Genomic DNA, 12,379 nt, shown 5'->3' with positions numbered 1-12,379 from the left:
TCCAATAAATCTTTTGAATGTTTAATGCACATCATAAGATCAGCTTGGGCCATCCAAACTATTATGATGTTTGATATATAGAGTTATGTTGCATAATATATTATACTTACTGGAGCTCACAGAATACAACCAGAGACTAAAGGGTGATACGGTCAAAATTTGGTCACACTATTTTTTTCATAACTTTTGACTGCGTACACCAAAACAGCTGATTTTTGGACCAGTAATGCTACATTATATGTAGCTTATACCATAAAAAATTCATCAAAATCGATTAAGTATTGGTTGATATATAGATAAAACTATCGAACTACCTTTTTAAAACTTTGTACAAAGGCGTTCCATAGTAAATTTTCGGAAATTTAAGGTCAGTAAAGCACAATTTTGATTATAGAACTACCAATACTGCTCCGATTTTTATCAAAATTTTACAGTATAATACTTTTATGAAAATATGTTCTTAGTAAAATTTTGAGCCATTTTGTATGAATACTTTCAAAGTTGTAGCAGTTTGAATATGAAAAAAAACTGACCGGGTGCCACTTAAGCAAATATAACTTTGTAACGTCTGGATAAAATTGAATGAAATTTTTACACAACATTTCGATTTGCATACTTCACATACAGGAACATTTTCATTGAATTCGGTAAAGCATCTCTGGCTCTATAAATAAAACAGTAAAAATGTGTTCTTATTCGTGAAACCTCTTCGCACAAAATTTTAAAATCGCAGATCTCTGGGTTCAACAATATCTCCGCAAATACTAGACCGATTTTGATGAAAATTTTATGGTACAAGCTACAAAAATCAGCTGTTTTGGTGTACCCAGTCTAAAGTTATGAAAAAAAATTGTGTGACCAAAATTTGACCGATCACCCTTTAAGACATAGCTAAATTATCAAAAAATATTGTGTTACATTACTATCTGAAACGAAATCGCCTCATGTCACAGTGGTTGGTTTTATCAATTAAGCTTCATAACAGTAAAGAAGCCCATAATATCACAAAAATATATGTATACCAACGCTTATTGTTGTGAATGAGTATTGTGTTGTTCTTTGCTGTGCATGCATCGCTCCTGTAAGGGGTGAGTATGGCAGCATAATCGATCGCGTTCGCTATTGTCTCGAGTGAAAATCAAAACAATAGATGCGCGGGTGTTTAGTGTTCAGTATTGTGTTATTCTTTGCTGAGTATTGTGTTGTTCTTTACAGAGAAGAACATTAATCAAGACAATTAGATGATCGGCATTGAATCACAAAAACCCCACAACAATTGGTGAGATCTTTCCAATATAATTTATTTATTTATAAATAATTCTACTTCAGTATATTTACTTTATAACTGCATATAAGTTGAAAATTCGCTATTTTCAACATCCTTTCATCTATTGGAAGATGCTTCAGTTCTGGGCTCTTTCTAAGTTGATGAAGGGATTTATAAATGCTTGCAAGGACTTGGCCAGGTGTGTGGAGCTGAGTGAATCTATGACATTGTAGATAGTAGCGACATCAGCAATGTCAATGGAAATTCAACTTTGCAACTCCATCCAAGATTTGTGCAAGTATTCATGCTATGCTATGCTATGCTACCAACGCTTATTGTTGTGAATTATGTAACACTACTAAACGTAGTGGCCAAAGCTATTATCACAAGTGTAGACCTGAAGCAATGGTCTCCAGAATAGTGTTGTTGACTTGGAATATCTCAAAACTATTTTGAAATGATGTATAACCCAGGGCGATTATAGATTACATTTTAAAGTTTATTGTGAGAATAACTACTGCTACTATCAAGAGATGAATTTCAGGATAGTTTGGACGACTCCCAATGTCTTAAAGGTTCATAATAATATGAAAATTTTGATTATTTTTTTTTAATATTTGACTCTAATTCTTTTTCACTATCAGATGCAGAGAACAAAACCAGTGACAATCTTAGACAATCAGACACAGAATTTGATGTAAAAGATCACAGATAACAGACGTTGAAAATTTTGTTTTTTTTTTAATATTTGACTCTAATTCATTTTCTTGATCAGATGCATAGAACAAAACCAGTGATAACCTATGACAACCAAACACAACATTTGATGAAAAAAAATCACAGATAACAGACGTTGAAAATTTTGATTTTTTTTAAATATTTGACTCCTTAATTCTTTTTCACTATCAGATTCAGAGAACAAAACCAGTGACAACCTTAGACAACCAAACACAACATTTGTTAAAAAAGTCACAGACAACAGACGATGAAATTTTTGATTTTTTTTTTAATATTTGACTCTTTAATTCTTTTTTACTATCAGATGCATAGAACAAAACCAGTGACAACCTATGACGACAACCAGACACGGCATTTGATGAAAAAAAAAATCACAGACAACAGACGTTGAAAATTTTGATTTTTAAAAATATTCGATACTTTAATTTTTTTCACTCAGTAAAACCTCCATGAGTCGATATTGAAGGGACCATCGACTCAAGGAAATATCGAGTAGTGGAACAAAAATCCTTTGGGAAGCTTTTTGGGGGGACCATCATAGTAACCCACAAATTATTTTTCAGTATGGAAAAATTTACCTCCATGAGTCGATATCGAGTCAAGGAACATCGACTCATGGAGGTAAATTTTTCCATACTGAAAAATAATTTGTGGGTTACTATGATGGTCCCCCCAAAAAGCTTCCCAAAGGATTTTTGTTCCACTACTCGATATTTCCTTGAGTCGATGGTCCCTTCAATATCGACTCATGGAGGTTTTACTGAGTGAAAAAAATTAAAGTATCGAATATTTTTAAAAATCAAAATTTTCAACGTCTGTTGTCTGTGATTTTTTTTTTCATCAAATGCCGTGTCTGGTTGTCGTCATAGGTTGTCACTGGTTTTGTTCTATGCATCTGATAGTGAAAAAGAATTAAAGAGTCAAATATTAAAAAAAAAATCAAAAATTTCATCGTCTGTTGTCTGTGACTTTTTTTAACAAATGTTGTGTTTGGTTGTCTAAGGTTGTCACTGGTTTTGTTCTCTGAATCTGATAGTGAAAAAAAATTAGAGTGTCGAATATTAAAAAAAACAAAATTTTCAACGTCTGTTGTCTGTGATTTTTTTCATCAAATGTTGTGTCTGGTTGTCTAAGATTGTCACTGGTTTTGTTCTCTGCATCTGATAGTGAAAAAGAATTAAGGAGTCAAATATTTAAAAAAAATCAAAATTTTCAACGTCTGTTATCTGTGATTTTTTTTCATCAAATGTTGTGTTTGGTTGTCATAGGTTATCACTGGTTTTGTTCTATGCATCTGATCAAGAAAATGAATTAGAGTCAAATATTTAAAAAAAAAAACAAAATTTTCAACGTCTGTTATCTGTGATCTTTTACATCAAATTCTGTGTCTGATTGTCTAAGATTGTCACTGGTTTTGTTCTTTGCATCTGATAGTGAAAAAGAATTAGAGTCAAATATTAAAAAAAAATAATCAAAATTTTCAACGTCTGTTGTCTGTGATTTTTTCCATCAAATGCTATGTCTGATTGTCTATGGTTGTCACTGGTTTTGTTTTCTGCATCTGATAGTAAAAAAAAATTTAAGCGTCAAATATTAAAAAAAAACAAAATTTTAAACGTCTGTTTTCTGTGATTTTTCCCATCAAATGCTGTGTCTGGTTGTCTATGGTTGTCACCGGTTTTGTTTGCTGCATCTGATAGTAAAAAAGAATTTAAGTGTCAAATATTAAAAAAAAACAAAATTTTTAACGTCTGTTGTCTGTGATTTTTTTCATCAAATGCTGTGTCTGGTTGTCTATGGTTGTCACTGGTTTTATTTCTGCATCTGACAGTAAAAAATAATTAAAATATCAAATACATATTAAAAAAAAAAAACAAAATTTTCAACGTCTGTTGTCTGTGATTTTTTCCATCAAATGCTGTGTCTGGTTGTCTTAAGTTGTCACTGGTTTTGTTTTCTGCATCTGACAGTAAAAAAAGCATTAAAGTGTCAAATATTAAAAAAAAAAACAAAATTTTCAATGTCTGTTGTCTGTGATTTTTTTTCATCAAATGCTGTGTCTGGTTGTCTATGGTTGTCACTGGTTTTGTTTTCTTCATCTGACAGTTAAAAAGCATAAAAGTGTCAAATTTAAAGAAAAATAAAAAATTTCAACGTCTGTTGTCTGTGATTTTTTCCTCATTTGCTGTGTCTGGTTGTCTATGGTTGTCACTGGTTTTATTTGTGCGTCTGACAGTAAAAAATAATTAAAATGTCAAACATTAAAAAAAAATCAAAATTTTAAACGTCTGTTGTCTGTGATTTCTTCCATCAAATGCTGTGTCTGGTTGTCTCAAGTTGTCACTGGTTTTGTTTCCTGCATCTGACAGTAAAAAAGCATTAAAGTGTCAAATATAAAAAAAAAAACAAAATTGTCAATGTCTGTTGTCTGTGATTTTTGTTTTTCATCAAATGCTGTGTCTGGTTGTTTATGGTTGTCACTGGTTTAATTTTCTTTATCTGACAGTTAAAAAGCATAAAAATGTCAAATTAAAAAAAAATCAAAAAATTCAACGTCTGTTGTCTGTGATTTTTTCCATCAAATGCTGTGTCTGGTTTTCTATGGTTGTCACTGGTTTTGTTCTCTTCATCGAATACTAAAAAAGAATTGAAGAGTCAAATATTTTATTTTTTGTGAGAATTTTGTGAGAATTTCCCCGCGTGCTGCGTCTGGTTGGCTAGTCATCGGTTCGACTGTATCAGATGCATAGAACAAAACCAGTGACAACCAGACACGGCATTTGATGAAAAAAAAATCACAGACAACAGACGTTGAAAATTTTGATTTTTTTAAAATACATATTTCACTCTTTAATTCTTTTTCACTATCAGATGCAGAGAACAAAACCAGTGACAATCTTCGACAACCAGACACAGAATTTGGTGTAAAAAATCACAGACAACAGACGTTGAAAATTTTGATTTTTTTTTAATATTTAACTCTAATTCTTTTTCACTATCAGATGCAGAGAACAAAACCAGTGACAACCTTAGACAACCAGACACAACATTTGATAAAAAATCACAGACAACAGACGTTGAAAATGTTGATTTTTTTAATGCAGAAAAGAATCTGTCACTCTTGACAACCGAATGCAGCAGTTGCTGGAAATAACACAGATAGCCCTGTTTGTCTGTCTGATGACTTAACCGAAGTTTTTCAGATGTAAATATAAGCTGCATTGAATTCACCAAATAAAAACTATTCAAAACGTAGAAAAGTGTAATGCTTTTTTTATTTAAAATCAACAAGAGTGAATAACACATGAGCCGTTTATATTGAAAGAAAAAACTCTTGCCACGGGCGCTACTGCGTCCACAAATAAACTAGTAATATATAGTAGACTTCAGATTGGTCCGGTCACCGCGATTGATTATGAAATGTTACTCAGTATGACATATATAACTAATGTTACGAGTGTAGACCTGAAGTTCTGAACTCCAACATAGTTTGGCTGACCTGGGACATTCCCAAAGCGTCTCTAAAAGACATTTGAGATTTCAAGAGCTTCATGGATCTCAGCAGATTAAGCTATGCTATGCTGACTTTAATGTAGTCAGTTTTTTTTTAAATTTTTTTTACTAGGTTTCTAGCTGCACTCTGAATAGAGTTGAAACCTCTACACTAGACCCGAACAGTACGTAATCTTTCAGAAGCAGTTTACCAGCCGTACGCGGAAAATGATATCCATTAAGACACTGTTGCAAACTGACTCGGAAAGTTACGGTAGAAGATTGGAAAGTTTTCAATTGGTCAGTCAGTCAGGATTTGCCTATGTAGTGTTATTTGTTTGTATTTGTCTTCTTGTTTGGTTTTGTAGTAAGGTTCAATATGTTTTCCTCCTCGTTAAGTCAGTTGTAGTATGTTGTTTTTTTTTTTATCGAATCAGTTGAACCTCGTATGTTAAAATATAGTCGATCCTGTGTCAAATTGTTTTCTTGATTTCGCTAATCGTTTTCTACTTGTCTGTGTTCATCTCTTGTGGCCTTAACTTGTCATCGGTCCAAAACCCACAGAAACATGTAACTGAACTTCTGATATTTTTATGTTGGTGTCATAATACCATCTGAGTGATAAAAAAAAATTGCCAAGTTAGGCAGTTAATTGCAATAATAAAGATTGCACAAATACTATGAAAAATACTCAGATTCGTTCAATTTCCATATCAGTCCCACCTCGATAAACCATGTCATTTTTCAAGCGTGGCTTAGAAATGTCAACCTAGTCATACACAAGTAACTTTGTTCAGCTGATAAAAAGCAGTCAGTTTTTGTACAAAATGTCACGTCGAACGCGTCAATGCGTTTAAGTGTTCACACGTTAGCTTCGAATCTAGCAGCACAATTACATAAGTGCTGCAAATCTGCTTCCCACTATTAATTCTTCGGTTGATTTTAATTGCTTTATTTAAAGAAAATATTACCAAGTAACATGGTAGAAATTCGAAAAAGCGACTATGACATTAATAAATTACTATTCAAAATCAACCGTGAAACGTGGGAAAGAAAGTCCAAACAACATTTTGAAGTCAGCTGGTTTTAAAAGGTTAAAGAAACCTGTCGCAAATCCTATAATACTTTCATTAGGATTTGTAACGATCATCAAACCCTTCTCAAATCCAACCGACTTGGAACTATTGCTTGGGAATAGACTCTAATGAGCCCCGGCGGTTCCTCCGTGTTTATCGAGCATGTCTGATGAATATGCCAAAACATACATATGATCAGTCATACTGCATCTGCAGCAGCCGGTTCGTGATGAATTGTTGGAGGCACATTAAAGTGTTAAAAAGGTGATATGTTTCACTAAAGAACACTACATTACAAAAATCAAAATGAAACTCCTTCACTTTAATACCGTCAACGGCTGCGAACTTGGTCAGGGGACTTTAATGTAGTCAGTTGAATTAATAATAAATATATTTATGGTGAAGTTTTTCTTGTAGATTTGAAGGGCTTCATTCCAGAACAGTTTGGACAATCCTGATTTGTGATAAGCTAGCAGACTCCAGAAAATTCCAGTAACTGCGGTCGATTATACAACGTTACTCAGTATAACAGATATGGCTCTTGTTACGAGTGTAGATCTTAAGTTCTGAACTCCAAGGTAGTTTGGCTGACCTGGAATATCCCTACAGTGTCTATAGGGATGTCAAGAGCTTCACGGATCCAAGTAGGGTATGCAATGCTATTATTTGTTGCGAAAATACATAATGTTATTCTTGTAGATTTGAAGGACTTCACTATAGGACATATTGGAATACCTAGAACATCCCAGAATACAAAACACCTTTTGATATTTTTGGAAAAGGTTAAATAAATACATATAAACGTAACCCACATCCAAGTTCAGCTTTTAGATTAACTGGTATGTCAATTATGTATTTCGTTTCATCAAATTTCATGGTGTTCAGGATGTTCTAGGTTGTCAATGAATCCCCAAATAGAAATATGCCCATTTTTTCCTGATAGAGGACTCAATTTGCAGCATCTTTACCGAAGACAGTATTCTGTTTTATTGTTGTTGGGGTCATATATGACCCCCCCCCCCGGCTCCAAAGGGTTAATTTTATAGGTGTAAAAATAAAAGACAATTACACCGTCTTCGACCATGCGGCCTCTACAGACTGAATATTACAAACACTCGACAACGGACAACACATATTACACCTAGAAGTGCAGTGGATAATTTTCCGTTCGACGAAAAGTTTTCCCGACTGGAGCGGGAACCGCTCGGCCACGAAGCCCAGTGTAAGTAAAATACGATATTTCTGGATCAAACGAATAACTCACTACTGTTGGTAGGATCTCACAAGAGCTAAGCTGACTCATTAATGATGAAGATATTCCGGAGTGAGTTTCAGATGATGATATTCAAGTCGCTTATTTCTTATATCAATCAAACCAATAGTACTTTTTCATCTCCATATATGTAAAACATCCTTGAATTCTTTCTATCTACAGGTCGAACTCGACTATCCGGAGTCGGGTTCTGGCGCTTTCCAGAAGAATCGCAAACGGAAGCCTCTGAGAAGCTTAAATTTGGAAGATTACTAATCAAAATTGACTTGACAAAATGTCAAAATTTCAGCTTTATACAGCATTTCGTTCCCCAGATATATGAATGAGAAGCATCAGAAACCGATTCCTGATTATCGAGTCCGACCTGTATTCCGGTTAACTCCGCTTTTTGGTATTTTTTCAATTATCAAGCAGTTTTATAATATTCAATACATGGTTGCCTTTCTTATGAGGTTGTTTATAGAAATAATGAATAGAAATCAATAGTGGCATTTGAACTTAATTGCAAAAGCCGGTAGAGCCGATAAAGCCTCTCAGCAATAAAGCCTATCCTCCCCATCATGTAACTCCAATTAGGGCAAAACTATCCGATTTCCCTCGGGACTGGCGATTTCACTTGTGTAAGCCACTTTGAAGTCGCACGTTAAGTCCCTGCTCTATCCATTAGGGAGCCATTCTTCTTACTATGTAGCTGTGGGTAGCTCTCGTTTCCATCTACCTCTGGATGTCCGTCCAGTGACTGTCGTTTGGCTTGCAGCAACAAGAACGTCCTGCTCCAGGGCGATGTAATGGACGCAAATGATCGATTCGTGTCTCGGTTGACCAGTAAATTTTAATCAAGCACACCAGCATACACTATCGTCCCACTATCTGGGTCAACTTCATGGGGAGAGCGAGATGAAATGCACGAGCTTGAATGATGTGGAAATCTAGTTGCCTGTTTGTAGGAGTCCAGCATGCTACCTTTCAAATTCTAAAAACAGCCAATTACACGGCTGAAGCCGGATCTATTAAAGGTGCAATATTGAACAGTATTTTTTTTCTGATCTTTAATCCAACGTTGCACGTATCAGCCTAACTAATTTCGCGATAAACCAAGCCCAGCTTATCAGTTACTAGTAAATAATAGCATGATTCAGTTTACTCCAACATCTCGTTTTACATCAATTCATTCCATTACGATGAAGCGTTTATCAGGACGTAGTGTCCTCTCCCTGCTGGAGCCGGATACCCCGGAGGGTACACTATTCAATCATCACACTTGATTGCTTATTCAAATTTTCAAGGCGCCGATACAAGATGGAGACGCACGGTGCCCGACACAATATACCAACCTTTCAACGTCCGAGACGATAAATCCTTGCGCAATGATAACGAATCCTGCATGCACTTAACTTCCGTAATCCACAATTTCACACACGGCACAACCAGGACGCACGCAATAGACGACTATTGACGTCCAACAATGTCTTTTTCTCTGTCGGAACAACTAAAAATAGTTTTAATCACGCGATAAACAGTGTCTGATGGCGGCGAAGTCTCCGTACGCCTCCCAGTAGGCCGTGTTATTTCAAATCGAAAAGCACCGGAAAAATCCTAACCAACCGGCTTGCTCGGATTGATTGTGTTGCTGTGTTGTTGATGTCTCGACGTCCGTCCGTCCGTTGCGGAAGGCAACAAGAAACTGTCCACCAAAGGACTGACAACTACGGGTTCTTACTTTTTTTTTGTCGGCGGACTCTTCCCGGATTATTGCTTGTTTTTTTTTTTTCTTTTTTTGCATGTTTCCTCAGTGGGGCTTCCTTTTTAAGTATATTACCTGTCAGGGGTTGGCAACCAGGATGAGGACAATCAGGTTAGCAGCAGTTTTCAGCTGATTCTTTAAGCAATTGCAGAATGTCTACGGGGACTTAAACTTCGACGCTTTTCTACATTTGTTTCATTAAGTAACTGTTAAAAAATAAACCAAAATATCAGAATTTTCTGAAGAACTTGAATGAATTACTGAACAGATTCATCGTATCATCTATGCAAAATCGGATTTCAGACATGATTAAATTCGTCCTAATATCACAGCCGAATTGCTACCAACTGGAAAATATATTTGTCGGATGCTTTGTAATCATGTTTGTTCGGAAAAAAAAATCGTAGCAGACTGTAGCACACCGCTTTCAAACCTTCTGTTACGTGTTGAAACGTCATGGCACTATGCCACTCAAACAATTTTGTAATGAAAAGTACATTAGAAGTTACACAATTATAGCATTCTGATTGCGCATTAAGGCTTTAAAGATTGAGTCCAATAATTGCTTAATGAACGATAATGGTTCATTAGAAATGCAAATAGGAGTTTCTCGAAAAATTTTATCGTGAGCATTTCTGAAAATTCTGCCAATTCCATAGGAGTTATGAGTTTGTTTTGGAAATTTGGCTGAAATTTTCTCCATTTTTAACTTACCCATTGAATTTGTTGAAAAATTACTTTATAATGGGGCACATTCGGTGCAGTACTAGATTTGTAGTAATGAGCTGAATTTTTGTATGGTGAGAAGGTCAGATCTCCGTTTCTGCAATGAAATGATGCAAAAAGCGTGGGTATTATGATTACTTGCCTAATTTCATGCTGTTTGAGCAAAACTTTGGATAACTATGTTGTTTATGTTGCAAGAAATGGAGAAAACAACAACACTGTTGCCCAAAGTTTTGCTCAAACAGCATTAAATTACACAAGGAATCATAATACCTACGCGTTTTGCACCATTTTATTGCAGAAACGGAGAATAGACCTTCTCACCATACAAAAATTCAGCTCATTACTACAAACCTAGTACTTCACCGATCTGTCCTATTTCAGCCAGAATGACGATGCGGAAATTGTTTATACTTTGTTTATCGAGAACTTATATTAATCTAATATTTGTGATGAACTTGGAGTTTACTTGTCAACATTTTCAGAGAATTTGCCATAACTTTTTCTAGAGTTGTGCTAGTAAATCCTGCAGAGTACATGTAAGGTATTATTATCAGAAATCTGAAAAAGCAAAATAAATATTCCTCAAAGAAAAGTTTTTTTTTTTTTATTCTTCAATCACTTAACCTAATTTACAGCTCTATTGTCCACTTGGGCACTGCGTGAGCGATTCCAATTGGAAGCTGTACATACACTTTTGTACAGCGCCTAAATGTATTCTATTTCTAATTGTACTACATCGAACTGGTTGCGTTGCGCTGCTTTCACTCTCTACCCTATCATGGTAGAATGATGAGCACGAGGATGTTGATGTGTGGCTGTTGGTTGTTCCTGTTTCCAGTCCGATTGAGGGTCCATTATGGGTTGCCGTTCGCCGATGTCCAAATATCCGGGTTCATTTGAGCCATGGGCTCAGAAGAGGGTCAGTGTCAGCTGCTCTCAGGGGGAAAGAGCAACTGACGAAAGTGCCGGGGCTGGGTTCGAACCAAAGAAAAGTTTTATTTCATTACAATATGATTTCCCAATTTCTCCTGTTCCACACTGGCTGGTGGAATTGGAGAAGGGAAATCGTTGGATAGGAAGAACTTGGAGGACGAGGACGACTCCTTTCATTTATCATTTATTTGACGTCAATCATTCGTAGACCGTTAGTTACACAAGTAAGCTTAGTTGTACATTTTATATTACACTATTCCACTTAACAATATTTATTAAGTTCCTTGGTTTTGAGTATCATAAAAGTATTTTTTCAATTTTGTCCGCGTCATCATCTGATTTATTTATTTATTTATTGTCGTCAATCAATTCGTAGACCGTTACAATTATAAGTATACTATATTACAATGGTTGCTTAGACCTATCACCTAACCCTATATGTCTCAAAATTTTTTATTTTTTTTTTTATTATCTTTATTAAAGAGACTTTCAGCCCGTGGCTGGTTCATCTCTGTTGTCTCAAAAAAAATGCCTTTTTAAGCATAGCTCTACTCATTGTCATATCAATTCTGTCACTATATGTATTGTAGCAAGACATCATCCTATTCAATGGCCCATATTTGGCATAGTCTGTTCTTTGGTAATTAATAAAAAATAAATTTCTATTTCTTAATAAACGAGTGGGAGCAGAAAAATTCAGACTTTCCAATAATGTGGGAGAGCATATTCTATTTGATATAACGTCATTTATAAAAGCAATCATGGCAAAATCTCTTCGATTTTCGAGGCTATCTAATTTAATCAACATGCTTCGTGCCTCATAAGATGGTAGCGGTAAGTGAACCCAGCCTAGTTTCCTTAAAGCAAACAGTAAAAACTGTTTTTGGATCGACTCTATCCGGTTAATGTGTGCAGCCTGATATGGAGCCCAAACAACACTGCAATATTCAAGAAGAGGTCTTACGTATGTCACATAAAGTGTTTTAATTGTATAAGGATCATTAAAATGAAAACTGAATCTTTTGATGAACCCGAGCATGTTACTTGCTTTATATGTAATATTGTTATAATGATCAACAAAGGTAAGTTTCGAGTCGAGAATTACGCCTAGATCTCTGACCAGATTA

At 35.2% G+C, this 12,379-nt stretch overlaps 1 protein-coding gene across 7 annotated transcripts in view; it reads right to left on the bottom strand.

The window, feature by feature from the left end:
* Positions 1-12,379, bottom strand: part of LOC109621640 (1-phosphatidylinositol 4,5-bisphosphate phosphodiesterase) — a 246,422-nt gene that overhangs the window by 142,079 nt on the left and 91,964 nt on the right. Inside the window, exon 1 of one of the 7 annotated variants that reach the window (XM_029858137.2) lies at positions 9,181-9,539. The exons of the other annotated variants lie outside the window; for them this stretch is intronic. The gene's annotated coding sequence lies outside the window, so the exon portion shown is untranslated. Of the gene's footprint in view, positions 1-9,180; positions 9,540-12,379 lie in introns of those variants that run through there. 7 annotated transcript variants of the gene reach the window in all.

The sequence above is a fragment of the Aedes albopictus genome, chromosome 3, assembly GCF_035046485.1.
Source record: "Aedes albopictus strain Foshan chromosome 3, AalbF5, whole genome shotgun sequence".
Lineage (NCBI taxonomy): Eukaryota > Metazoa > Arthropoda > Insecta > Diptera > Culicidae > Aedes > Aedes albopictus.
This window is presented reverse-complemented; position numbering and strand designations above follow the sequence as displayed.